We start from the raw sequence: 25,433 nt of genomic DNA on the forward strand, positions 1-25,433 counted from the left end.
AATATTGAAAACAGGCCATGAAGTTCAATGTACAAAACATGTGTATGGAAATTTTGCCAAAATGAACCAACTTCAAGCCCTTATGTTTCAATGACGCAAGCCTCAAATGACAAAACCTTAAACATCAAAGTTGTAGATATTTTCAAGACAATCAAATTGGACTTAAGTTTTGCATCATTTGTATTTTTGATGAGAACCTTATGGGCACTTGAAGTTCGACTTTTTCACATTTCAATGAGTTTCGTCCAAAGTGACCTATAATGTTTTGTATTATCACATGTATTTATTTTATGATTATGAAATTTTGTCCAACATAAAAATTGAAGCAGACATCTCAAAATTTCCAATGAATTTGGTCCCACCTTAAAATCATAAAAAATGAAGGAGTTAGGTCCTTGGGAAGTTGACCTAAAATTAGGGTTTCAGTCAAAATGACCTATAATGTTTTGAAATTAATGATGACCTTACAAGCTTCAAATAAATTTTTGATGAACACGAAAGTTGTTCATATGGTTCTTAAGAACAGTTTTTCTCTTTGGGTCATCTTCATTTGACAAACACATCAAAAGTTAGGTCTCAGTGGATTTCAAAATAGTTAGATTAGTTGACTGATCAACTTCTCAAGTTCAAACTTCAAATCTTGATGATATAATGATTGAGGACACTCACATAGGCACATATATGCATAAAATGATTAATGAAAGAAATTCCCTTGATTGTATTTGATCATGGGATGAGGTTGCTTCATGAGTAAGGCACAGTCAATGCATAGTTGAATTAGGGTTTCCTTGGGAAACAATCCTCAAGCCCTTTGATTTATCTTGATCAAATTGACAAATTGAGATACTTGGGAGGCATATATGATAATTGAGAGCTTTGGGAACCATTTCCATGCTTGCTTTCACTTTCATCTAGCCATTCTTTGAGCAGAGGGGCCTCATAGGAGCCTTGGATCACATTATTGCTCAAGCTTCAAAATAAACAAAGTTAGTGACATATTTTTGTGCTTTTGGTTAGTAAACAAAATAAGAAAAGAAATAATATACAATTCAAGCATGCTTGGTGGTCTCAAACCAACTCACACAAGCCCTAACCCTAGGGTAAAGGAGCCAAGATGCTACGATCCTTGAGGCAAATGCAATGTGAAATGATATGATGCCATGAGGGATCTTAGGGTAAAAATTAGGGTCTTACACACTCTGTGTTTGCTGGATTGCATTTTTGCATTATCGCGTTTTGGTGCATTTCCAAGTTTTTGTTGTAATCTACAGCTTGTCGTTTGGCTTTGTCTGTGGCAGCTTTTGCTGCTTGTTGATTGCAGCTTGTCTATTAATAAAAGAAATGTCAAAATTAATTTGTAGTTTAAAATAATATTTTTCTAAAATAAATCGGCTAAAGGAAAATGATGAAATGGTTATGAAATCAGACTAATTCTCCAAAGTCGATTTGCATCTCAAGGATCAAGTTTTGAATTAAAATCCAATTTGAACCTTTAAAATGCATTCAAAACTTCATGAATTAATTTGAAATTGATGGAATGATTATGAGTTACATGATTAAGGATTTAGAGGTAGATGGTTGACTTTGGTCAACTGGTTGACCAAAAAGTCAACGGTTGACCAAAAGTCAAACCAGGTAAAAAATGCGTATTCCCTTACGGACAAATGAATATGGACCACAACATCCTGAACCAAACGAATTATGCCAATGCCATGAATCAAACCAGACGAATGTCCACCAAACAACAAGTCATGCACCAGATCCTTGACTAACAAGGTCATGAATCAAGATTTCAACCCGTATGATGTGCAATGCCATAAACTTCAATCCGACCCTGATTTTATCAACCATAAACCCTGAATTCATGATACCTGTCAGCAGATGTTAATCATGAATGAATGAATGCACATGACTGAGTATGAATAAGGTTAGATGGATATCAAGTTATAGTTAGATGAAAAAGTGAAAAGGAGGGAGAATTTTGGGGTATGATAGTTGCCCATATTTAATCTTCTCGGACCTGAAGGTACGAATAGCAGCTGCTTTCAAACATTCATGGTAGGAGAGGATTAAATACTAAAATAACCAAGAAATTTTCCCGTACGGAATGAATGAAATGAATGAGATGTAGGTAAAGGTGTCTATGGAAATTTATTCAATGAGATGCTTTATAAAGTCATGCATGCTACATGCGATATGTTATGTATGTTGATCTCTTTTTTTTGTATTTCTCTGCATTTCTCATTCTTTTCCTTATTTTGCCTCCACTAACAAGTTTTGGCTTGAAATCAATAATCGAGGTATTCCCGCAGGATTTTGTGACGGTAAAAGTATCAGGTGTTTGCGAAAGGCAAGTACCAACAAATGAGAACTTAACTGAGGTCTTCTGCCAAAGGCAGGCAACTCAACTGAGAAACAACCTTCTCGTATAACAAGTAGCAACGGCTCCTTAGCAAGAGAGTCGGAAGTTTCCAGATGTAGTTAAGAAAAAGGTGGACAGTCTTTTCACACAAAAGGTGATGAGATTTCCATGACGAAAGGATAAGAAGGAGAGTGAGGTCTACACAGATGAGTGACATATACTAATACAAACGAGTATCAAGATGGTTTAACAACACAAATGAGCGTTGATATCAACACAAACGGGTATCGGAAAAATGATAACACAGACGAGTGTTGGAGATCAAGACACATACGAGTAACATATATCAAAATGGATGAGCGTTAAGGTTCAAATTAGACGAGTATGGAAAAAGAAGGTATCAACACAGATAGGTGTTAAGATCAATACGAACGAGTATTGAAGAAAGAAGGCCAACACGGATGAGTGTCAAAATATGGTGACTTCACTGGGGATCAATACGAATGAGTATTGAAAAATAAGACCAACACGGACGAGTGTTGAAGGTCAACACGACCGAGTATTGAAAAAGGACCAACATAAATGAGTGTTGATGCCCAATACGAACGAGTATTGAATAGACAGTATCAACACGAACGGGTGCTGGAAAAAGGATCAATACAGACGAGCATTGAAGATCAGTACAAACGAGTATTGAAACAAGAAGGTGTCAACATGGACGAGTGTTGGAGATTAACACATACGGGTATGGGAGCCAATACAAACGAGTATCAACAAATCAATACAGACGAGCATTGAAAAAGGACCAACACGGACGAGTGTGGATGCTCAACACGGACGAGTATTGCAAATCAATACGGGAGAGTATTAAAAATCAATACGGACGAGTATTGGAAGAAGTAATGATTAACACGGACGAGTGTCGGGGGTCAATGCAGACGAGTATTGAAAAAGAATACCAATACAGACGAGTGTTGAAGGTAAATACGGACGATTATTGAAAATGAAATGATTAACACGGATGAGTGTTGAAGATCAATACAGATGAGTATTGAAAGAAGGTAACAACACGGACGAGTGTTGAAGATCAATACGGACGAGTATCGAAGGAAGGTAACAACACGGACGAGTGTCGGAGATTAATACAGACGAGTATCGAAAATTAAATGGTACCTAAATGTACGAGTGTTGAATATCAATATGGACGAGTATTAAAAATAAACTGATTAACACGGACAAGTGTTGAAGATCAATACAGACGAGTGTTAAATATCAATACGGACGAGTATTGAAAATAAACTGATTAACACGGACGAGCGTTGAAGTAAATACAGACGAGTATCGAAAGAGGAAAAGAGGTACCTCCCATGCAAAAGGCAAGGGACCACTTACGAAAGGTCAATGACTGGTTGAAGATTCCAAAGGTATTTGCAAAGGAAAGACTTTGAGAAACTTGTGGGGAATACCAATCCATGGTTTCATAACGATGTTGTCAATTGGGGAGGAAGAACGTCTCAGTGGAGGATTCTTTTATGCTTTCGAGAAAGACTTTTATGCAGTTATGCATGTTTATCTTTCATGGCGTGATGCTTCATCTCGATGGAATATGCCACATGCTTCATTATGCAACGTTATGTAATAAGTGATTATTTATGCGAGATGTTGATGCAGTTTATCCAATGGTCGGGATGCATTTGGGTACACCAAGTGAGGTTGAACTTGTGGGGATCTGTCTTCAAAGGTTTATGAAACAACAATTATCCTCGTCAAAGGGTTGACTGAAAAGGAATGTTGTCATCAAAGAGTTGATGAGACAACAATTGTCATTGTTAAAGGGTTGGCGAAAAAGGAATTTCATCATCAAAGAGTTGATGAGACAAGGTCAGCGAAAAAGGAACATTGTCATCAAAGAGTTGAAGACAGACTGTCAAAAAAGGAATGTTGTCATCAAGGAGTTGAAGACGGACTGTCAAAAAAGGAATGTCGTCATCAAGGAGTTGAAGATGGACTATCGAAAAAGGAATGTCGTCATCAAAGAGTTAATGACGAATGTCGAAAAAGGAATGTCATTATCAAAGAGTTAATGAAGACTGTCAAAAAAGGAATGTTGTCATCAAGGAGTTGAAGACGGACTATCGAAAAAGGAATGTCGTCATCAAAGAGTTAATGACGACTATAGAAAAAGGAATGTCGTCATCAAAGTGTTAATAACGACTATCGAAAAAGGAATATCATCATCAAAGAGTTACTGACGACTATCGAAAAAGGAATGTCGTCATCAAATAGTTAATGACGACTGGGTTGATGGAAAAAGGGATTTTTGGTATGCATATGATGCATGTTAATTTGATGCAATCTTTTCATCTCGGTGAGAGAACTCTTTTGATATGGAACTTCCTACCGCGGAAGTAAAGTCATGCATGTATGTTGTATGCAATGCATTTGGAAATGCGAGCTGGTGATTAGTTTTTTGGGTTAGTCTTTCTTTTCTGAAGGCGGGATCTTTTGGGTACCAGTACTGATTAGGTTTGAATTGGTGATGATGCCAACAAAGTGGACTTTGGTTTTTTGGTAGTTGCCAATAGGGATTGGACTTGTTGTTTGGGAAAGGATTTGACTTCCCGACACTCGATATTTGGAGATGCTATGATCGAAGGATAGATGTGGATGCTCTTGGTGCCCCAAGTGTGATCCTTAGTTAAAGTTGTGTCTTTGTTCCCAAGAGAACTTCCACTTCTTTGCCTGATATATCATGACAGATTGCAAATGCTTGCATGAGAGCAATGACGTAATCAATGCAAAATGATCATGCTCTTCCTTTTCCCCAGTTTGCAGGGTATTCAAAGGAATCTTCCTCGAAATGAAAGCTTGGGAGGGATTACACCATGAGATGAGCTGCCCTAGTGTCTGAATTTGTAGTGGTCTGCCCTTGCCTGGGCCCTTGAGGGAATTACCCCTGATTAACTAAGTGTTAAGGACTTATCTCCCTAATCATTGATGCTTGGAGATTTGTTTCAGACTATCCAACTCGTAGTCAATACAGTCATTGGATGCCATGCCCCTGATCCATAGGGTTATGAGGTAGTCTTGACTCGGGTTAGCCTCAACGACCGTTCAAGCTCCTCTCTGACTGATCCTAGGAATTTCCTTGTTGTCAAGCACTGAATTTCAGTTAAAACTGTTCATTTAACAATGGTAATTTTAATGTGATATTCATGCAAGTTTTTAAAAGAATCATTTATTTGAGATGATTGCAATGACATGTGACGAACGGACCATTAGTCCAAACGTAGTGCTGTTTGGATGACGTAAAAGATACATTGAAAACATGATATCAACACAAAAGATTAGCAAAATATCTAGGAGTCGGTTTACGCAACCTTGTTGTAGTATGCTTTTCAGAATAAACCCTGCTTCAATTAGGTCTTTTGAGGGTTGTAACATGGTCTGGTTCACGGTTATTGAAACAAAGGATATAACACTCAAATTTGATTTTAACCCACCCCTTCTTCGTGATGTTCTCCAATCCTATGTTCAGCTAATTTAGCATACGCATTCGTCTTCCAAGAGAGTTTGACTGTGTAAGAATGAAGATCATGATTCAAGATTCACTTGAAATGGCAGTCGCCTTATTTTTCATGGATGTCGGTGACCTTTGGACTCCTATTATGGTGGTCACTGAATCCTGCTTTGTCTTTATTGAGGATTTAACGACCTCTTTTCATTTCTTTGTTTTTGTTTTTCCCTAATTTTATCCTGGACCTTTCTTTCGAAGTTTTTGGTCCACTGGGATTACCCTAATTTTTGCCTGGGTCACCCCATTGGGGGTCCGACTTAGTGGGTTTTTGCTTTTTCCTCTTTTTTCGATTTTTCTAAAGGTTGTAACTGCCAAGTCATTGGTCATTAAAGAACCACCATCATAGATTTTGGATTCGACACTTCGGGACGTGTGCGAAGAGCATCATGTGGTTGATCCCTAGACGAGATATCTCATCTTGTAATCTGAACGCATAGTCGAATCAACTAAACACTGCCCTACCCCTGGTTAAGCATAAGGGTTTTCAGATCCGAAAGAAACACCTGCTTCTAGTCTCGAAGTGGTTAACTAGGGATTAACTCCTTATCTCTCCATTGTTTGGGGATTTGAAACAATGCCTATACATCATCAACAAGGTTTTATCCGAAAGCACACAATCAAGCAATTATGGGTATCTTGTTTTCGTCATCCTCCCTCCAATATTTGCTAAAACAACAGCTTAATAAAGCAAATAGAAAGCTATGTTTGTGACTTTTTTCCCGAAAAAAAATGAGAAAATATGAGTGAATACGAATAGATTAGTTCAAAACATGCATGCTCATTTTATTAACACTACAATTTATAAACAAACAGTGCTTAAAAGCAAGTAGCACTTAACAATAAAGAAACTACAAATGCAAAGTAGTTATGTGATCTAAGGATTGCCAGTGTCGGGGAACCGGGCTTTCCTCTTTTTCTTTGTTGATGGGCTGACCTTCTTCATAGTTTCTTGTCGAGACCAATATAAGGAATAACATGCACTGATGAACCCTCATGATCAGGTGAAGGATTGTTGTTAATTTGAAGACCTCGAGGCCCAAATGAGAACATCTTAGAGTCGAGCAATTTCAGTACATGGATTTTCAGCACTTTGCAATCTTCAGTTGAATGCCCATGTGCCCCAGCATGGAAGTCATATCGGGCGTTGACGTCGAAGCCTTATGGGTATGGTGGAATCACTGAACGCAGTTCTTTCGGCACTATCAACCCACCTTTGATCAAATACGGTAGTACTTGACTATACGAAATTGGAAGTAGATCAAAATGCCTTACTGGATTTCTAGGTCTTCTTCGAGTGTGTTGACGTTGTTAATGTGGAGCTTGTCGTTGATACCAAGGGGATCCTCGGTTTTCAGAAGGGGATTGACCATGCGAAGGGAATGACGTCTGATATGGAGCCGGTGGAGCTTCCCAGATTGCATTGATTTCTATCTCTTCTTCCTCTTGGGAACTAACAGGGGATTCACTCTCACTAGCCTGGATGTTCGATACGTCTTGGGTCTTTCCACTTTTGAGCATGCTCTCAATGTGTATCCCAACTGACACCAAGTGTGAAAAATTAGGTGAAGTACTACCTATCATCCTTTCATAGTATGGACCTCGCAAGGTATCCATGAATAAGTCAACCAATTCTTTCTCTAGAAGTGGTGGTTGAACTTGAGCAGCTAATTCTTTCCATCTTTGGGCATATCCTCTGAAGGATTCGTTGCTTTCCTGAGATAAACCTTGCAACTGCGTATGGCTGGGAGCCATGTCTAAATTATATTTGTATTGCTTCAAAAAGGCATTAGCCAGGTCTAACCATGATTGGATATGACACTTTTCTAACTGCATGTACCAACTCAATGATGCTCCACTTAGTCTGTCCTTAAAATAGTGAATCATTAGTTTATCATTGTGAGCATAGGAAGTCATTTTTTTGCAAAACATCACCAAATGTTGCTTTGGCCAGCTACCCCCTTTGTACTTTTCAAAATACAGTGTCTTGAACTTTGGAGGCATTATCAGGCCAGACACTAAACACATGTCTGAAGCATTCATACTGAAAGCATCATGTCCTTCTATGGATTTAAGCTTCTCTTATAGCACCTGAAATCTTTCAGCAACCTCCACATCTCGTGGTTCCTTGGTTTTCATCACTGGGACTGTCCTTGGGAATTTTGTGCAGAGAATGCAAAACTATGATGCTCAATAGCATTTCACGAGGAGTTTCCATCTCGGACAATGGTATGCTCTTGTATAACCTGGTCCTCAGCAGGGACCTGCACAGGCTGACTTTGAGCTAGATTTTTCACTTGAGGTGGAATGACATTCTTAGTGACTACATTCCGTTGAATGTTGTCATATATCCTTACCAAGGCTGTCATCGCTTCCACAAGTTGGTCCAACTGATTTTTTTTATCAAATCAACATATGTCTTTGACGCAAACTGGTTTTGCTCCATGATCTTTCAAGTCAAATACGAGTGTCGAGAAATCAACTGCGGATTATGGACAAAGGATGGATGAGCTTCTTCGCTATGGTTTAGAAAGATGATATGCAAAATGATGCTTGGATGCATACGAATTTTTCATTTTGATGTATGAATGAATGAACGGACGATATTCAGGAACATGGATTCAAAAGTTCTAGGTACGGGTAGAGGATAACACTAGTTGCTTTCCACATAGGGATCTCACTAGGTATGATCTAGGGTTATAGATAGGGACCCTAGAGTCATCGATTCATTTGGAGGTTTGGCGCTTACGGTAAAAGCTTGTCGGTCGTTAACTCCCTCAAATGAGCCTCTTCTAGGTGAGATCTTCCTACCGACCCACATGAGAAAAGCTTCTTGGAGACCCGTACTACGCGAACATCGCCATCATGTTCTAGACAAGGGTATAAAAGTCATGAACCACCTTGACTGTTTACCGCTTACAGCAAAAGCTTGTCGGTCGATAACTCCATCAAGAAAATCTACTTTGAGTGAGATCTTCGTACCAACCCTTGAGAGAAAAGATTCTCGGGGACCCACACTATGCGACCATCAATCTTAATTGGTCAAAGATTCAATGTTCTATGAAGGTCCTTAGAGTCATTGATCATAATGAAGACATTGATCGCTTATGCCAAAAGCTTGACGGTCATCAACATCTCCAAAAGAATCTACTCTAAGCGAGGTTCTTGTATCGACCCTTACGAGAAAAGCTTCTCGGTGGCCCATACTACTCAACCTTTCTTATCTCAAGTTTACACTCTAGACTCGGGTAGAGAGTCTTTCCCACAAGGCTACTTGCAATCAAAGTTTCACCAATTCAGTATCATAGAACCATGGAACCATGCAACAAATATTACATAATTTAAAGTGAAATGCAATAAATAAAACAAGCAATCAAAAAGGATAAACATCCACACGTGGGAGGAAGAAACCTAGATTAGGCTTGACTTTCTTAGAGAGGTATCCCCAGCAGAGTCGCCAGCTGGCCGCTACGCGAAAAATATAGAGTCGCCATCGATTTTTATTTATTCCAAAGGAAAGGGAAAATATCGAGAAAACCCCAAAGAATGGTCATCGCAACCACGAATAGGTTCGGAATTCAGTTATGCAAGGGGAAGGTATTAGCACCCTGTAGCGGTAAATTCATGATCATCAAGCTATGGATAAGCTAGAGATCAAATAACAAGAGTCTCCACCGCGCTTTTATTGTTTCCAAGGGAAAAGGGAAAAAGTACGAACAAAACCCAAAAGTAAGAAGTTTTCAAATCAAAACTAATAAAATATCAGAGATTACAGGTAAGGGGGTTGGTTACACAGGGGGAAGGTGTTAGCACCCAAAGTGTCCTAGGTACTCCTAGGGAGCCCTTTTTGTGTGCATATGTACTTGGTATAAAGTGATGTTTACAAACAAATAGAATAAGGGGATGAGAAAAGAATTCATTAATTATATTTTTTGTGTTTCACAAGACCTTCGGACTTGTGCCTACGTACCAACATAAAAATGAGGGATCAAAACCTAGTAGTTTGTGATATAAATTTCAAAGTGGATGCATTACTTTTAACAAAGATTAAGTTTGAGAGGCACAAAGGCCTAAAAATGGTTTCAATGGGTTAGTTCTTTTTGGCTTCTTGAAAGTTTAAGTCAAATATAGGTAAGTTTATTTACAAGTTTGATTTAATAAAAGAAGTTTGAAAATGCAATGGCATAAGGCCAAAGTTTCATTTTTTTTTTACAAAGTGGTCAAAGTTTAGAATAAAATAAGTTCAATCAAAGAAGGTTTTGAAAAAGTGAGGGAGAGATTTTGAAATTAAAGAAGTGGGGAGAAGATGAAGAGACTATCCTATACACAAAATTAAAAGTTTAGAGTTGAAAAGATCTGACCAAATGGGTAGCAATCCAATAGACAAGAATGTCAATAGAAACCCAGAATTCCCATGGACTTTTAGAAGAAAGCAACACACAAATGCACAATTATATTATCTTGAAGGGAAAATCATCAAATAAAGATGTACACATCCAAGCTTATCCATTCCATGATCTTCCTCAAAGTAGCCCATGTAACAGATGAATTTCACAAGTCACAGGTTCAAAATAACAGTTTCACAATGATCATGTTGCAGATGAACTTAGAGAGATCTTGAATGATGTATCAGATGAAGTTTCAAATTGCAAGCACTTGGTTTCTCAATAAGTTGGCATTGGCCAAGTCCTTTAGCATAGGAATGTTGTCTAAATTCTAAGTCCATTTGTCCAAGATCAAGCCAATAGTTCACACAATTTTTTTTAGGGTTTTTGTTATTATTATGTACATTAATGGTCAAATACCACACAAACAAACAAAGTATACACAAACAAAATATATCACACAATATGGTCCAAGTGGACAAAGTGAAAATTTCATTAACATAAACAATTAGAATGATATGAACAATGGCAAATGTATAAAAGCTAGAATTAAACGACATTAAAGTAAAAGGCTTAAAATTAAAAGTTAGTAGTTAATAGGTTAGAAGTTAGTATTGTTTTGCTTTTGCTTTTCATTTTTTAGACATTCTTTGGAGAACACTCAACCCACTTATCATAAACATGGAGCCTTGAGCCAAAACATCTTCCAAAGGAAGGAAAGAAGGCCAAGTTTCCACACAATACCATGAAAGAGGGGAGACTTACAATCTCACTAACTAGAATGCTATGCCTTTTATGTCACAAATTTAGCGCTATGTTAAGCAATCGTAATTGGACTTATGTAGAAGTCACAACTATTTGAGGTCGGACACTAGAATTTTGGTGTTAATGCATGTTAGAGACATAGTATTATGGACTATGCTCATGAAACATACCACACACAAAAATAATATGCAAAAGGTGTGGCCTAATCTCATCCATACTCATGTTAATTTTTCAATCAACTAGTTTTAGGACTTTGAGATATCATAGGCCAAATGAGATGAATGCATAAAGAAGGGGAATAAGATGAAAATGGAGGGGAATGAATGAAAACTCAAATTGATCAAAGTAAGACTTTTACCAAATTAATATCATTCATTCATTTTGGGAGATGGAATGTACATTCCATCAATCCCCTAAATTCAATGATATTAATTTGACAAAGTCAAATCAACCTTAACCAAGGCCCAACAACAAGAGTCAAACACAAACAAGTCATCACAATTGGTCAACAAAATTATTTGGCATTTATTCTAATTAAAAATACTAAAATAAGGCATTTAAATTAAATATGGTTTGTCAAATTCCTAAAATCTCATCAAAACACCAAATAAATGGCCATGAGATTTATCATAGGTCAAACAAGGTCAAAGGAACTTGGAGAAAATTTTTTAGAATTTTAAAAGACTTAAAAGTATTTTTAAACAATTAAAAACAAATTAAAAATCAATTAAATAATGAAAAATATTAATAATGATCCAAAAAATAATTTTAATTCAGAATATGAAAGAGGAAAATATTTAAAATTTTTTGGTGAAACTCTCATATTTTTTGGATCAATATTAAAATTAATATGAATTAATGAAAATAAGAGAAATAAAAGAAAATCAGAAAATAATCAAAAAACGTAAGCCACATGATCTCCCTCATTTATTGAGGTGGCAGATTAAGTGGCCTAGAACACGCGTTCCATGATACACGCGAGTCAGCGCGCCACACACTTGGTAATCACAATGGACGCGTGAGATTAGAACAAAATAACAAGATCACGTGGCTATGAGACATGCCAGCGCATGGCCGGAGCTGTAGCTCTGGTCTTCTTCTCCGGTGGACCTCACCGGACTTGTCCACCCTCAACCATCACTAAAATAAAAAAGGAGGATATGATCTGAAAGAAAAAATGGCGTAGAGCACGAATCTGGCCTCAATTTTAACTAACTCCACATATATTGAAAGATTTGAGGAGTTGAATTTTAAGGTGTGTCAACTGAGTTACTTCGATTTTACCTCTAAGCAACTCAATCTTCTTGCCTACATTGGTAGGACTTCATACAACCAAAGAATCAAGAGAATTGAGCAAGATTGAGAGAGAATCGAAGAGATGAAATTTTTTGTAAAATACCTTCAATGTAGGTCTGGATTCAACTATTCTTGCTTTGGCTTGTGCTTGATCTCACTCAGAATGCTTGCAGAAGTAGTATGGAATGCACAAAAGGTCTTAGATCCCTGGAGTCTTGAATCTCAAAACAGTGAGAATTCACACTCAATTTCAAATGAAATTCTCAGGACTATCCTTTCAAATGGAAGGGTTAAAAGTTTGGGATCAAAGCTGGCGCGAGTGTGTCTTGAATTCTGATGTTAGAGGGCTCTATTTATAGCGGCAGCTCATGATATTTGCACCTTCAAATTCACTTTCCAAAATTGGCAATTGATGATGCATGGGTGCATGGGTGTGTACAGGCCCATGAGATCATTGCTTAAGGTCCACAAATGAGTGTGAGAGGGTCTGAAATCAACTTGGATTGCAAGGCAAGTGTGTGTGAAGATTTGAAGTTTGATCTTTTCCAAAATTGAGATTTGAAGTTTGTTCATGCCATGCGCAGCCCTAGCAATTCTTGTCCAAAATTGATGATCTTGGACTTTTTGGAAAGCAAAGATCAAGAGGAACAACTTTCATGTTCAACACTATTCCATTTAGAGCTTGGAACTTGAAGAATTTTGAGGTGGATGTTTGGAAATTTCAACATGTTGAAATGTTTTCTAAGTGTCAAGCCATATATCTCAATATTCCACTTGGCTTAACTCTTTATGTGAGCTTCAAATGAGAAAGGCGTCTTCATAAAAGTTGTAGCTATTTCAAAGTCCTTGAAAATAGTCACCAATTTCATGTCATTTGGATTTGAAATGATAGAGTTATGCATTTTTGAAGTTTGGAAAAATCACTTGTTCAATGGTATAGGTCAAAAGTGACCTATAATGTAGCCTCATATCACATGCTCATAAAAGTTGAATTAGCTATCACTCCAAACATAAAAGTTTAAGTAAACATCTTGAATTTTATTTTGAAACTTGTAAATATTGTATCTCATAAAAATTGAGCAAGTTATGGTCTTAGGAACTTGACTTTCAAATTAGGGTTTAAACAAAATAACCTATAATGTTTCAACATAGAAAATGATTTTCCAAGAAAAAATAGCTCTAGGTATCAATATGAAAGTTGTTTGGAATGCCATTTATAGTAAGTTTTCTCTTGGAATCATTTTCATATGATGAAAATTGTAGGAGATAGGGTCTAGGGAGACCCAGTTTTGATCAAATGAATTCATCTGGCAACCACTATCAACCAACATGCTAACCTTCAATTATCTTGACTTTATAGGTTCATGGTAGATCATATATTCATAAGATGATGAAATTTGGAGTGTTACTTAAGAAATTTGATCAATTGGTGAGATGGCTTATTGGAGAAGTTACTCAAGATACCCAGTCAAACTAGGGTTTCCAAGGCAAATCACCCTCAAACTCTTGAAGAAAACTTGATCAATATAACATGTAGAAATAATGGGGACTCATATATTATGCTCATAACCATTCTTGTATCAATTAATGGTTGTGCTCTTTGTCATAAGGGTCTCAAACCCTATATATGAACTTGATAGATCAATGGAGATCATGCCCTACCGACAAAAGAGTTAGGCAAATGCAAAGACATATTTTTGGTATTTTGGTTAGTAAAATGATAATATACAAATATGATACAATCACAAAGTGCTTGGTGATATCTCCCAAAACAAACCCAATGAAAGAGGGGTAAGGAGGATTCCAAGTTATGATCCCAATGCTAATGCTTATGATGAAATTGCATGAGGGATCTTAGGGTCAAAATTGGGATCTTACAGCTTCCCCTATTTAAGGACATTCTAACTGAGGAGGCGAAGGTTAAAATCTTCATGTTGACTCAATAGAATGGGCTTAAATAACAACATATAGAAACAAATTTTGGTCCCTAAGAGACCTCATGATGCATATGATATGAATGAAAAAGTAAATTCTTTGTGGGGAAATATTGCCACAAAGGAAAAGAAATCGGAGAGATCGAAAGTCTGCAGGAGTAAAATGCATTCCGTAAGGAAGATTCACTGGGGAGACCGAGACTCTGGGGAGGGGGGGAAGGAGTTATGCATAGGCCAGACTACGACTTAAAACTACTGGGGGACTCGAGGGATTCCATACATACATGGAAAAGACTCAGTCGGGGAATAAAACATCTGCAGAGGATACAAATAAGTTAGGATAAAACTGAAATACTTGAATCATGCAGGGAAAAGCCATTTCACTACGGAAAAAATGCGCACTCAACTCGACTGGGGAGAAAAGAACTTCACCACCGGATAAGCATAAATCTATTATCTACTACCTGTTACTGGGTAAAGAGATGATAAAGATCTGACAGAGAGGACATCTGTCATCGGTTAGGATGAACATATCAAGGATGACTCGTTGGGAACCAACAAAAGGGAATATTCATTATCGGTTACTGGGTAAGAATAACCTTGTTGGGGAGAACTGTAGAAAATAGGATTTACAACTACCAGTTACTGGGCAGAAGACCAAGGATGAGAGTATCCGTCATCGGTTAGAATGAACATATCAAGGATAAACTCAACAGGGAAGAAAATTTGTCATCAGTTAAGATGAACATATCAAGGATAGACTTGCCTAGGATTGTCAAGGAGGATATCCGTCATCGGTTAAGATGAACATATCAAGGATAAACCAACTGAACAAAATGTAGGAATTACATCTATCGAATGCTGGATAGAATACCGCCAAAGATAAAATCCGTCATCGGTTAAGATGAACATATCAAGGATAGACTCTGTGAGGAGATAAAATAGGAATTACATCTATCAGTTACTGACTAGAATACGATCAAAGAGAAAATTTGTCACCGGTTAGGATGAACATATCAAGGATTAACTCTGCGAAGGGGACAAAAAGTAGGATTTACAACTACCGGCTATTGGGTAGAAGACCGCAAAGAGAAGGAAACCCGTCATCAGTTAGGATGAACATATCAAGGAATAAGTCTCTAGGAAACAAGAATAGGGATTACAACTACCTTTTTATTGAGTAGAATACCAAAAAGAGAATATTCGTCATCGGTTAGGATGAACATGTCAAGGATAGACTCAGGCAGGGGAGAGAAAGACATTTTTCACCGATTAGGGTGAACATATCAAGGATATACTTCCTGGGGAATCAGATCCACTGGGGACTCTACTGTTGGGAAAGCTGGGGTACTTTTGCCGGGTATTGGGCAAGAAGTAACAAACTGCAAACTAAGAAGAATATTACCAGTTACTGGGCAATAAACTCTTAGGAGACTCGAAGCATCTATCTAGGTAGGAGCTAGAAAGAAACGGTCAAACAAGACTCAACCCGATGAGGACATAACTCAAGGGGAGTGGTTCCATCCAGATGAACAACTGGGGAGGAAACTGAAATAATAATCATCCATGAGGAAACAACTCAGTGGAGAAGAGGGGAAAGGTTAAAGTCTTTCTGCCTAAGGGGATGACGCTCTACAATTGAGGGAGGACGGACACCGGAATTTGTATGAGGATAAAGTACCGCCATATAGGGAATGAGAATCTCAAACCCAACAATTTAATCAGATATGCGAATATGCAAATATGAAATTATATGAATGTATATGTATATGATGATTATGTTGACAAGAATGACTACAAAGGATACGAAGGTGTCGCAAAGAAATTGAGTCATCGGTACAATCCTCGGTCAATCCACAAAATATGGAGACAACTGTCGGAAAACTGAGATATCAATAATCCAAAAAGGCTCAACCCTAACTGGGGAAGGAGGAGATCTGCTGAGGAAAGAGAAAATATCACCGAGCCTGTGGGGAATTTTAGGTCAACACCATAAAAATGGGAGACAACCCTACAGGGAAATAAACTACTTAGAAACCAGGAGGAAACTCTGACTGGGGAGCAAGTCGAACAACGATTGGTGAGGAAACCAATGCGATCAGCTGGGGAGATCAACTACTTCTGCTATCGAAAAATAAACTCCACTGGGGAAGGCAGGAACTCTGTCGAGGAAGACAAACCGCAGGGTACCTGAATCAATCAACTCAGCTAAGAAAAAGGAACGAAGCTCTACTGGGGAATCAAAAACTTCGCCGAGGAATTGAATCAACACCAACGTCTAGGGATACCCGAAGGGTTAACTTCTTGGGGAACCTTTGATGTTTCGCACTCAAGGACTTGTTATCCATCGGAATGCTGTTGATATTACTTTTCAATTGCTTTGGAAAATTCTTGCTTTATATGTTTTTAAGAAAAAGATATTTTCATTAAAAATTTTAAATTTTCAAAAAATGATCATAATAAAATTTAAACTATTGGCTGAAATAAATAAGAGTAGAAACAATTGGATAAAGGCTCAACTTTATTTGATAGAATGGTAGTCTGTAAATGACAAGACTCCATAGATTTTACAAAGTTGAAAATGGTAATTTACATGGAAAAGTGTTACATTGAATACAAATGATCCTTAATCCTTCTACCAACTTTTGATATCCGCTGTGCTCCTGACCGCTGCCAGGGTGATGAATTGATGTCAACCCTTGTGTTCAACCAAATCTTCAAAACACTGAAGCTCAGCAGAATGCATTTACTTTCCATAATCCCTAATTTTTGCATAAGTTGTCCCAAGGCGAGGTACTCAACTTATCGGGAAATTCTTTCTGTTTTTATGTCTCTGATTTTTGCCTGGACCGCCCTTTCGGATTTTCAATCCACCAAGACGCTCATTTTTTCCTAAGCCGCCCTTTCGAGTTTTCAACTTAGCGAGTTGTTCTTTTCTTTTAGGCGAAGTATTTCTTGACTGCATCTGCGTTCACAGGACGAGTGAACTCTTCACCATCCATAGTTGTAAGTATCAATGCACCGTCTGAAAAGGCTCTCTTAATAACATATGGGCCTTCATAATTAGGATTCCATTTTCCTCTAGAATCTGGCTTGAACGATAAAATCTTCTTGAGCACAAGGTCACCTTCTCTGAACACACGAGGTCTAGCCTTCTTATCAAAAGCTTTCTTCATCCTTTGCTGATACAACTGGCCATGACACATGGCAGTCAATCTCTTCTCTTCTATCAAATTCAACTGATCAAACCTGGTCTGACACCATTCAGCCTCAATCAACTTGGCTTTCATGAGCACACGCAATGAAAGAATCTCAACCTCTATGGGGAGCACTGCTTCCATACCATATACAAGAGAGAAAGGGGTTTCCCCTGTTGAAGTGCGGATGGACATACAATACCTATGCAAAGCAAATAGGAGAATCTCATGCCAATCCTTATATGTGACAACCATCTTCTGAATAATCTTCTTAATGTTCTTATTCGCAACTTCAACAAACCCATTTATCTTGGGTCTGTAGGGAGAAGAATTATGATGTGCAATCTTGAAGTCTTTGCAAAGAGCTTCCACCATATTGTTATTCAAGTTCGATCCATTATCAGTAATGATCTTACTTGGCACACCATAACGGCATATAATCTGATTCTTGATAAACCTTACAACAACTTGCTTGGTTACGTTTGCATACGATGTCACTTCAACCCATTTTGTGAAGTAGTCAATTGCCACCAAAATGAAATGATGTCCATTCGAAGCTCTGGGTTCAATCATCCCAATCATATCAATTCCCCGCATGGAGAAAGGCCATGGGGAAGAGATAACATTCAATAGTGTCGGAGGAACATGAATCTTATCAGCATAAATTTGACACTTGTGGCACTTCTTCACAAATTTGCAACAGTCAGATTCCATTATCAGCTAATAGTAACCTGCTCGCAACATCTTCTTCGCCATTGCATGTCCATTGGAATGAGTACCAAAGGAACCTTCGTGCATTTCGGTCATCAACAAGTCTGCTTCGCGTCTATCCACGCATATGAGCAAAACCATGTCGAAATTTCTCTTGTATAGTATATCACCATTCAAGTAGAAATTAGCGACTAATCTTCTCAAAGTCTTCTTATCTTTCAAAGATACCTCAGGCGGGTAAATTTGACTTTGGAGGAAACATTTGATGTCATAATACCACGACTTCTCGTCTTTGATCTCTTAAAAAGCAAACACATGAACTGGCCTATCAAGACGCATCACAGATAAATTGGGAACTTCATTCCAATACTTCACTATAATCATCGATGCCAACGTTGCAAGAGCATCTGCCATCCGGTTTTCATCTCGAGGGATATGATGAAACTCAACCTTTGTAAAGAAAGTTGAAATCCTCCTCACATAATCTCTATATGGTATTAAACCGGGTTGATTTGTCTCCCATTCACCTTTGATTTGATTCACAACCAAAGTTGAATCTCCTAAGATATCCAAATACTTGATTCTGAGATTTATGGCCTCTTCAAGCCCCATAATGCAAGCTTCATATTCTGCCATATTGTTTGTACATTTTAAAGTCAATCTAGCTATAAATGGTAGATGCGTGCCTTGAGGAGTAATGATCGTTGCCCCAATTCCGTTCCCATATTGATTAACAGCTCCATCAAATACCATGCCCCAACGGGAACCAGGTTCTGGCCCTTCTTCAACCAATGGTTCATCACAGTCTTTCATTTTCAACTATAAAATCTCTTCATCAGGAAAGTCATACTGCACTGACTAGTAATCTTCAATTGGTTGATGAGCCAAATGGTCAGCCAAGATACTACGTTTGATCGCTTTCTGAGATCGGTATTCGATATCATACTCTGATAACAACATCTGCCAACGGGCAATTCTCCCAGTTAAAGTAGGCTTCTCAAATATATACATGATTGGATCCATTTTGGATATCAACCAAGTGGTATGATTCAATATATACTGATTCAGACGCTTAGCAGCCCAAGCCAATGCGCAACAAGTTTTCTCAAGCATAGAATACCGAGTCTCGCAGTCGGGGAACTTCTTACTGAGGTAGTAAATTACAAATTCTTTCTTTCCAGTCTCATCTTGCTGACCAAGAACAAAACCCATACTATCTTCGAGTACAGTCAAATACATGATCAGCGGTCTTCCTTCAACAGGTGGAGACAAAATCGAAGGTTCAAGCAAATATTCTTTGATACTGTCAAAAGCTTTCTGGCAATCTTCGGCCCAATCACAAGACTGATCTTTCTGAAGAAACTTGAATATAGGCGCACATGTGGCAGTCATGTGGGAAATGAATCTGGAAATATAATTCAAGCGGCCGAGGAAACCTCTGACTTGCTTCTCAGTTTTGAGCGCAGACATCTCTTGTATTCTTTGACCTTGGCAGGATCAACTTCAATACCCTTCTCGCTGACAATAAAGGCCAACAACTTACCAGAACAAACACCAAAAGTACACTTATTGGGATTCAAGCGGAGTTTATACTTCCTCAAACGCTGGAATAACTTCAACAAATGTTTAACATGTTCCTCTTCATTAATCAATTTAGCAATCATGTCATCGACATATACTTCAATCTCTTTATGCATCATATCATGAAAAAGAGTAGTCATTGCTCTCTGCTATGTTGCACCAGCATTCTTTAAACCGAAAGGCATCACTCTATAACAGAATGTTCCCCAGGGTGTAATGAATGTGGTCTTCTCCATATCTTCGGGTGCCATCTTGATCTGGTTATATCTGGAAAATCCATCCATAAACGAAAAGACATTGAATTTAGCAGTATTGTCTACCAACATATCGAGATGTGGTAAAGGGTAATCATCTTTCGGACTAGCTTTATTCAAATCTCTATAGTCAACACACATGCGGACTTTTCCATCTTTCTTCGGTATTGGCACAATATTGGCCACCCATTGCGGATACTCAGTGGTTACAAGGAAACCGGCATCAATCTTCTTCTGCACTTCCTCTTTGATCTTCACAGCCATATCAGGATGCGTTCTTCTCAGCTTCTGCTTGACTGGCACGCATCCTGGCTTCAACGGAAATCTATGCTCCACAATCTCAGAATCCAACCTAGGCATGTTGATCACACTGAATCACACCACGTTTTTGACTCGGACTTCACATGTTTATTAGGTCTTTATTACCATTTTGCTTGTGTTATGCTCTCTTTTATGTTGTTTTCAGATATTTAGCTCTTTCAGGACCTTTTTAGAAGAAACGAAGCAAAAAGACCAAAAATTAGGGTTTTTCGGCAAATATTATACACATGGCGTTGTGCATGGCGGCCGCTATAGGAGAAGCCGTGACACATCAGCCCTCAACCAGGAGGTAACCGCCACGATCCCATGAACTTTCCCATTCACACACATGGCGGGCGCCATGAAGGGGTGGCGGGCGCCGCCTTTGCATTTCATGTTCCCACTAAGTAGAAGTTGAAGGGCATCATGGTCTTTACAAGCTATTGAATTCCTCTATAAATAGGTCATTCTAGTTCATTTCCAAATCATCCAACTTATTTTACAACACTAAGACTATATTATCATCTATAAAAGCGGTAATCTGTCACATCGAGGGGTTATCGCACCGTAGTGTAATTGAGTTGGAGCACTTTGATTTTGATGTTGTCTTTATCTTCAAAGTCAAATGTTTATTTTCCTTGTACCAGATTTAAAGCCTCCGTTTGGAGCAGGTTCTAATTTAATCACTTTTATTTATTTTACTTGTCATGCTTTACTTTATTTAATTTCTTGCTATGTTTTACTTTATTTAATTTCTTGTTATGCTTTACTTTATTTAATTTCTTGTCAAGCTTTACTTTATTTAATTTCTTGTTATGCTTTACTTTATTTAATTCCTTATCATTGTCTTTACTTTATTTAATTTTCCCGCCATTATCTTTATTGCTCGTTTTAATTATTTTACACGCTTTACTTGTTCTTTACGCCTTACATTCTAAAACAACTTTTCATCATGATCAATATCGTTGTATTTGTTTGTATTACCATGTTTGGCTAAATCTTTCAAAGGTTAGAATGTAAGGATCCCGGTTAAAGAGATGTTTTACATAGTGCATCTGTAGAAATGCTTTAAGGGTTATTTTGATTTTTAATTTGAGTTTTCCGAAACAAACTTGGTTAGATTTAACTACTCAAGGAGTGCGTAAGCACCCTGGCTTAGTTAACTAGGAATTTTTATCACTTTAAGGAAAAACGATTTTTGAAACTGTTTTCGGACACGTTGATATATTTAAAATCAGGAAACTCATTGGGTAAAACTTTCCGAATCAAAATCACTTTTCAACTAAGCTTACGAGTCTTATTTCTTCAAAATAGGTTTACTACTTTAGCGTTCTGCGCACATTTTATAAGTGATAATAAAAGGCCTTAATTTAAGGGTAAACTCGGTTTTGAATACGCGAAAGCGACAATTCCTGTTAAATGGATTCTTTTCAAGAGTAGAAAATATTGCCCCATAAGTAGTTCTATTTAGACAATCGAAACATCGTTTAACTGACGTGAAATACATTCAAATCTGTCTTTATTTGCATTGTATTTATTATTTTCTTTATTTACTGTTATTTTGCAACATCAATATCTCTTTTATACCGCCTTAGATAAACATCGTAACGATAGTAATCGATAGATTAATGATTTGGTCTCTGTGGGATCGATATTCTTTTATATTACTCTGACGCGATTCGTGCACTTGCCAATAGAGCGATCATGTTTTTGGCGCTGTTGCCGGGGACCAACTTCGTCAAATTTAGTACCCTGTTGTTACACCGTCTAGGCTAAGGCATTATTAGCTGATAAATGCGAAGAACTCATAGTACCGGAAATTTAGTAGATCCTTTAGCGGAACCCGAACGTTACACTCGTACACGCCTCTTACTCATCCGAATTAAGAAAGCTATGGCCGAGAATCGCGACCGGAGACCTCTTAAGGAATTTGCCCAACCCTCTAACAAGGAACCTAGTTCTAGTATAGTAAACCCCCTCATTCCTACCAATAATTTCGAACTAAAACCATCTTTACTACAATTAGTGCAACAGAACCAATTTGCGGGTCTCGCTACTGAGAACCCAAATCCACATTTGAAAGTCTTTATCCAACTGGACGACACCTTTAAATCCAACGGTGCTTTACCTGGTGCGATTCGTTTAAGATTATTTCCTTTCTCCCTCAGGGATAGAGCACGTTCATGGTTAGATTCACTTCCATCTAATTCAATAACTACCTGGGAAGACCTTAGGAGAATATTCCTTGCTGGATATTTTCCCCCCAGTAAGACTGTTGTTCTTCGAAACCAAATAACTAGATTTACTCAAAACCAAGGAGAATCACTTTTTGAAGCTTGGGAGAGATATAAAGAACTGTTAAGAGTATGTCCACACCATGGCCTAGAACAATGGCTGATCGTTCATACCTTCTACAATGGACTCCATTATAACACAAAGATGAGCATCGACGTTGCCGCTGGTGGCGCGCTGATGAACAAACCTTACCCTGAAGCTTGTGACCTAATTGAGGATATGGCCCAAAACCATTACCAATGGGGAACTGAACGAGCATCAATAGAGAAAAAGGAGACCAGAGCTGGAATACATGAGATAAGCTCTATGGACATGATGCAAGCGAAAATGGACGCCTTAGCCCTTAAGGTCGAACATATTTCTACAAACTCTAACACTGCAGAGGTAGTCCACACAGAGTGTGAACTTTGTGGATCTAAAGGAAACGAATCGGCGGAGTGTAACCTTTTGAACGACCTGAACACCGACCAAGTGAATTACGCCCAAGGTAACCCATTTTCTAATACTTACAACCCTGGATGGAAAAATCACCCGAATTTTTCCTATAAAAACTAGAACCCTATCCAAAATTATGCACCTCAAAGACCACAAGGGTATCAAGCCCAAAAACCAAATCAACCTATGCAAGTTGTGCCTCAGAAGCCTAACCTTGAGAAGATTATGGAGAGCTTTATATCAGGCCAGACTCAGCAAAATAAAGAATTCCTAAACCAGAACATTCACGTAAACGAACTGATAACGCAATTCGGGACTAAGGTTGATCAGATAATCACCCACAACAAGATGCTTGAAACTCAGATCTCGCAGGTAGCACAAAACCAAGCCCCACAAACTGCACCTAGAGGACAATTCCCTGGACAACCTCAACTCAACCCTCGAGGGCAAGCTAACGCTGTCGCATTATGAAGTGGGACCACTTACGAAGGGCCTTGTAACCCAACAATGAGTGAGTCCAAAGCTTCTAAAGAAAATATACCTACCAACCAAGGGGAAGAATCGATGGAACCCGAAAAACAAACCGACCAAGAAGGAGAAGCCAAGGATAAAACTTACAAACCACCGCCCCCGTACAAACCACCAATCCCATATCCGCAAAGACTTAAACAAACCAAAATCAATAACCAATACCAAAAGTTTATAAAAGTAATAGAGAAGCTTCATGTAGAGTTTCCTTTCACCGAAGCCATCACCCAAATTCCATCTTACGCCAAATTTCTCAAAGACATCTTAACCAACAAGCGTAGGCTTGACGATCCCAAACCCTTGGAATGCAACTTTATTTCCGAGAATAAACTTTCTAAGAAGGAGAAAGACCCTGGGAGTTTTTCTATACCTTACATTCTAGGGAGTCATGTGATCGACAAAGCTTTCCTAGAATTAGGCGCTAGTGTGAGTTTAATGCCCTTAGTTGTGTGTAAAAGGTTAAACTTAGGAGAATTACAACCAACTAAGATGTCCCTCCAATTAGCCGATAGGTCTGTTAAGTACCCTGTAGGAATTTTAGAAGACATCCCAGTTAGGATCGGTCAACTTTATATCCCAACAGACTTTGTGGTCATGGATATCAAGGAAGACGATGATATCCCTATCCTTTTAGGTAGACCATTTTTATCAACAGTCGGAGCTATAATAGATGTTAAAAGAGGAAAATTAACTTTCGAAGTAGGGGATGAAAAGATAGAGTTTATTCTTTCAAAGTTCCTAATGGCACCAATCATGGGAGACGCATGTTACGTGATCGATATCATAGATGAATGCATAAAGGAATTTGATCAAGAAGAACCTGTGATCGAACCATTTTCAAACCCGAATGAAAAGGATGACGAGCTAAAGGAAACGGAACCTCACACTAATGAATGTTTGGCCCTTACTCCTGACCTTTCACCAAATTCTCAAAAACCAGCTCAAGAACTTAAGGAACTGCTCAAGAACCTAAGATACGAGTTTTTGGATTAAAAAATAAACCGCCTAGTAATAGTTAGTTCCACCTTAAACCAAGACGAGACAAACCAACTCTTGAATGTTTTACAAAGATACCCCTCTGCCTTAGGATACAACATCTCTGATTTAAAAGGTATAAGCCCATCCGTGTGTATGCACAGGATCTCGCTAGAGGAAGATTCAAAACCTTCCAGAGAACATCAGAGAAGAATCAACCCTGTAATGAGTGAGGTGGTAAAGAAGGAAGTCCTTAAACTGCTAGAAGCTGGTATAATCTATCAGATCTCCGATAGTAAATGGGTAAGTCATGTACATGTGGTACCCAAAAAGGGAGGCATCACAGTCATGCAGAACGAGAAGGGCGAGCATGTAGCTAAACGTATAGAAGGCGGATGGCGTATGTGCATAGATTATAGGAAGCTCAATAAGGTAACTAGGAAAGACCATTTCCCCCTTCCATTCATATATCAAATGCTTGAGTGTCTTTCCAGACACTCTTACTTTTGTTATCTGGATGGATATTCTGGATTTTTCCAAATACCCATACACCCCGAGGATCAAGAGAAAACAACCTTCACTTGTCCTTACGGAACGTTTGCTTACAGACGAATGCCGTTTGGACTCTGTAATGCGCCAGCTACTTTCCAATGTTATATGATGTCAAACTTCACAGATTATCTCGACGGAATTATGGAAGTATTTATGGATGATTTCTCGGTATGTGGGTTCGACTTTGAGAATTGCCTCATTAATCTTGAGAAAATCCTAGAGAGATGTGTAGAAGTTAACCTTGTGTTAAACTGGGAGAAGTGTCACTTTATGGTTAAAGAAGGCATAG

General features: G+C 38.2%; 1 non-coding gene across 1 annotated transcript; it reads right to left on the bottom strand.

Annotated features, from left to right (window-relative positions):
- Window positions 1–22,636: 22,636 nt before the first annotated feature.
- LOC127109899 (small nucleolar RNA R71) lies at window positions 22,637–22,743 on the bottom strand. The gene has a single exon (XR_007797145.1). It is a non-coding gene; the product is annotated as a small nucleolar RNA R71 (small nucleolar RNA).
- Between the last annotated feature and the right edge of the window lie 2,690 nt (window positions 22,744–25,433).

This window comes from Lathyrus oleraceus, chromosome 7 (assembly GCF_024323335.1).
Source record: "Lathyrus oleraceus cultivar Zhongwan6 chromosome 7, CAAS_Psat_ZW6_1.0, whole genome shotgun sequence".
Classification (NCBI taxonomy): Eukaryota; Viridiplantae; Streptophyta; class Magnoliopsida; order Fabales; family Fabaceae; genus Lathyrus; species Lathyrus oleraceus.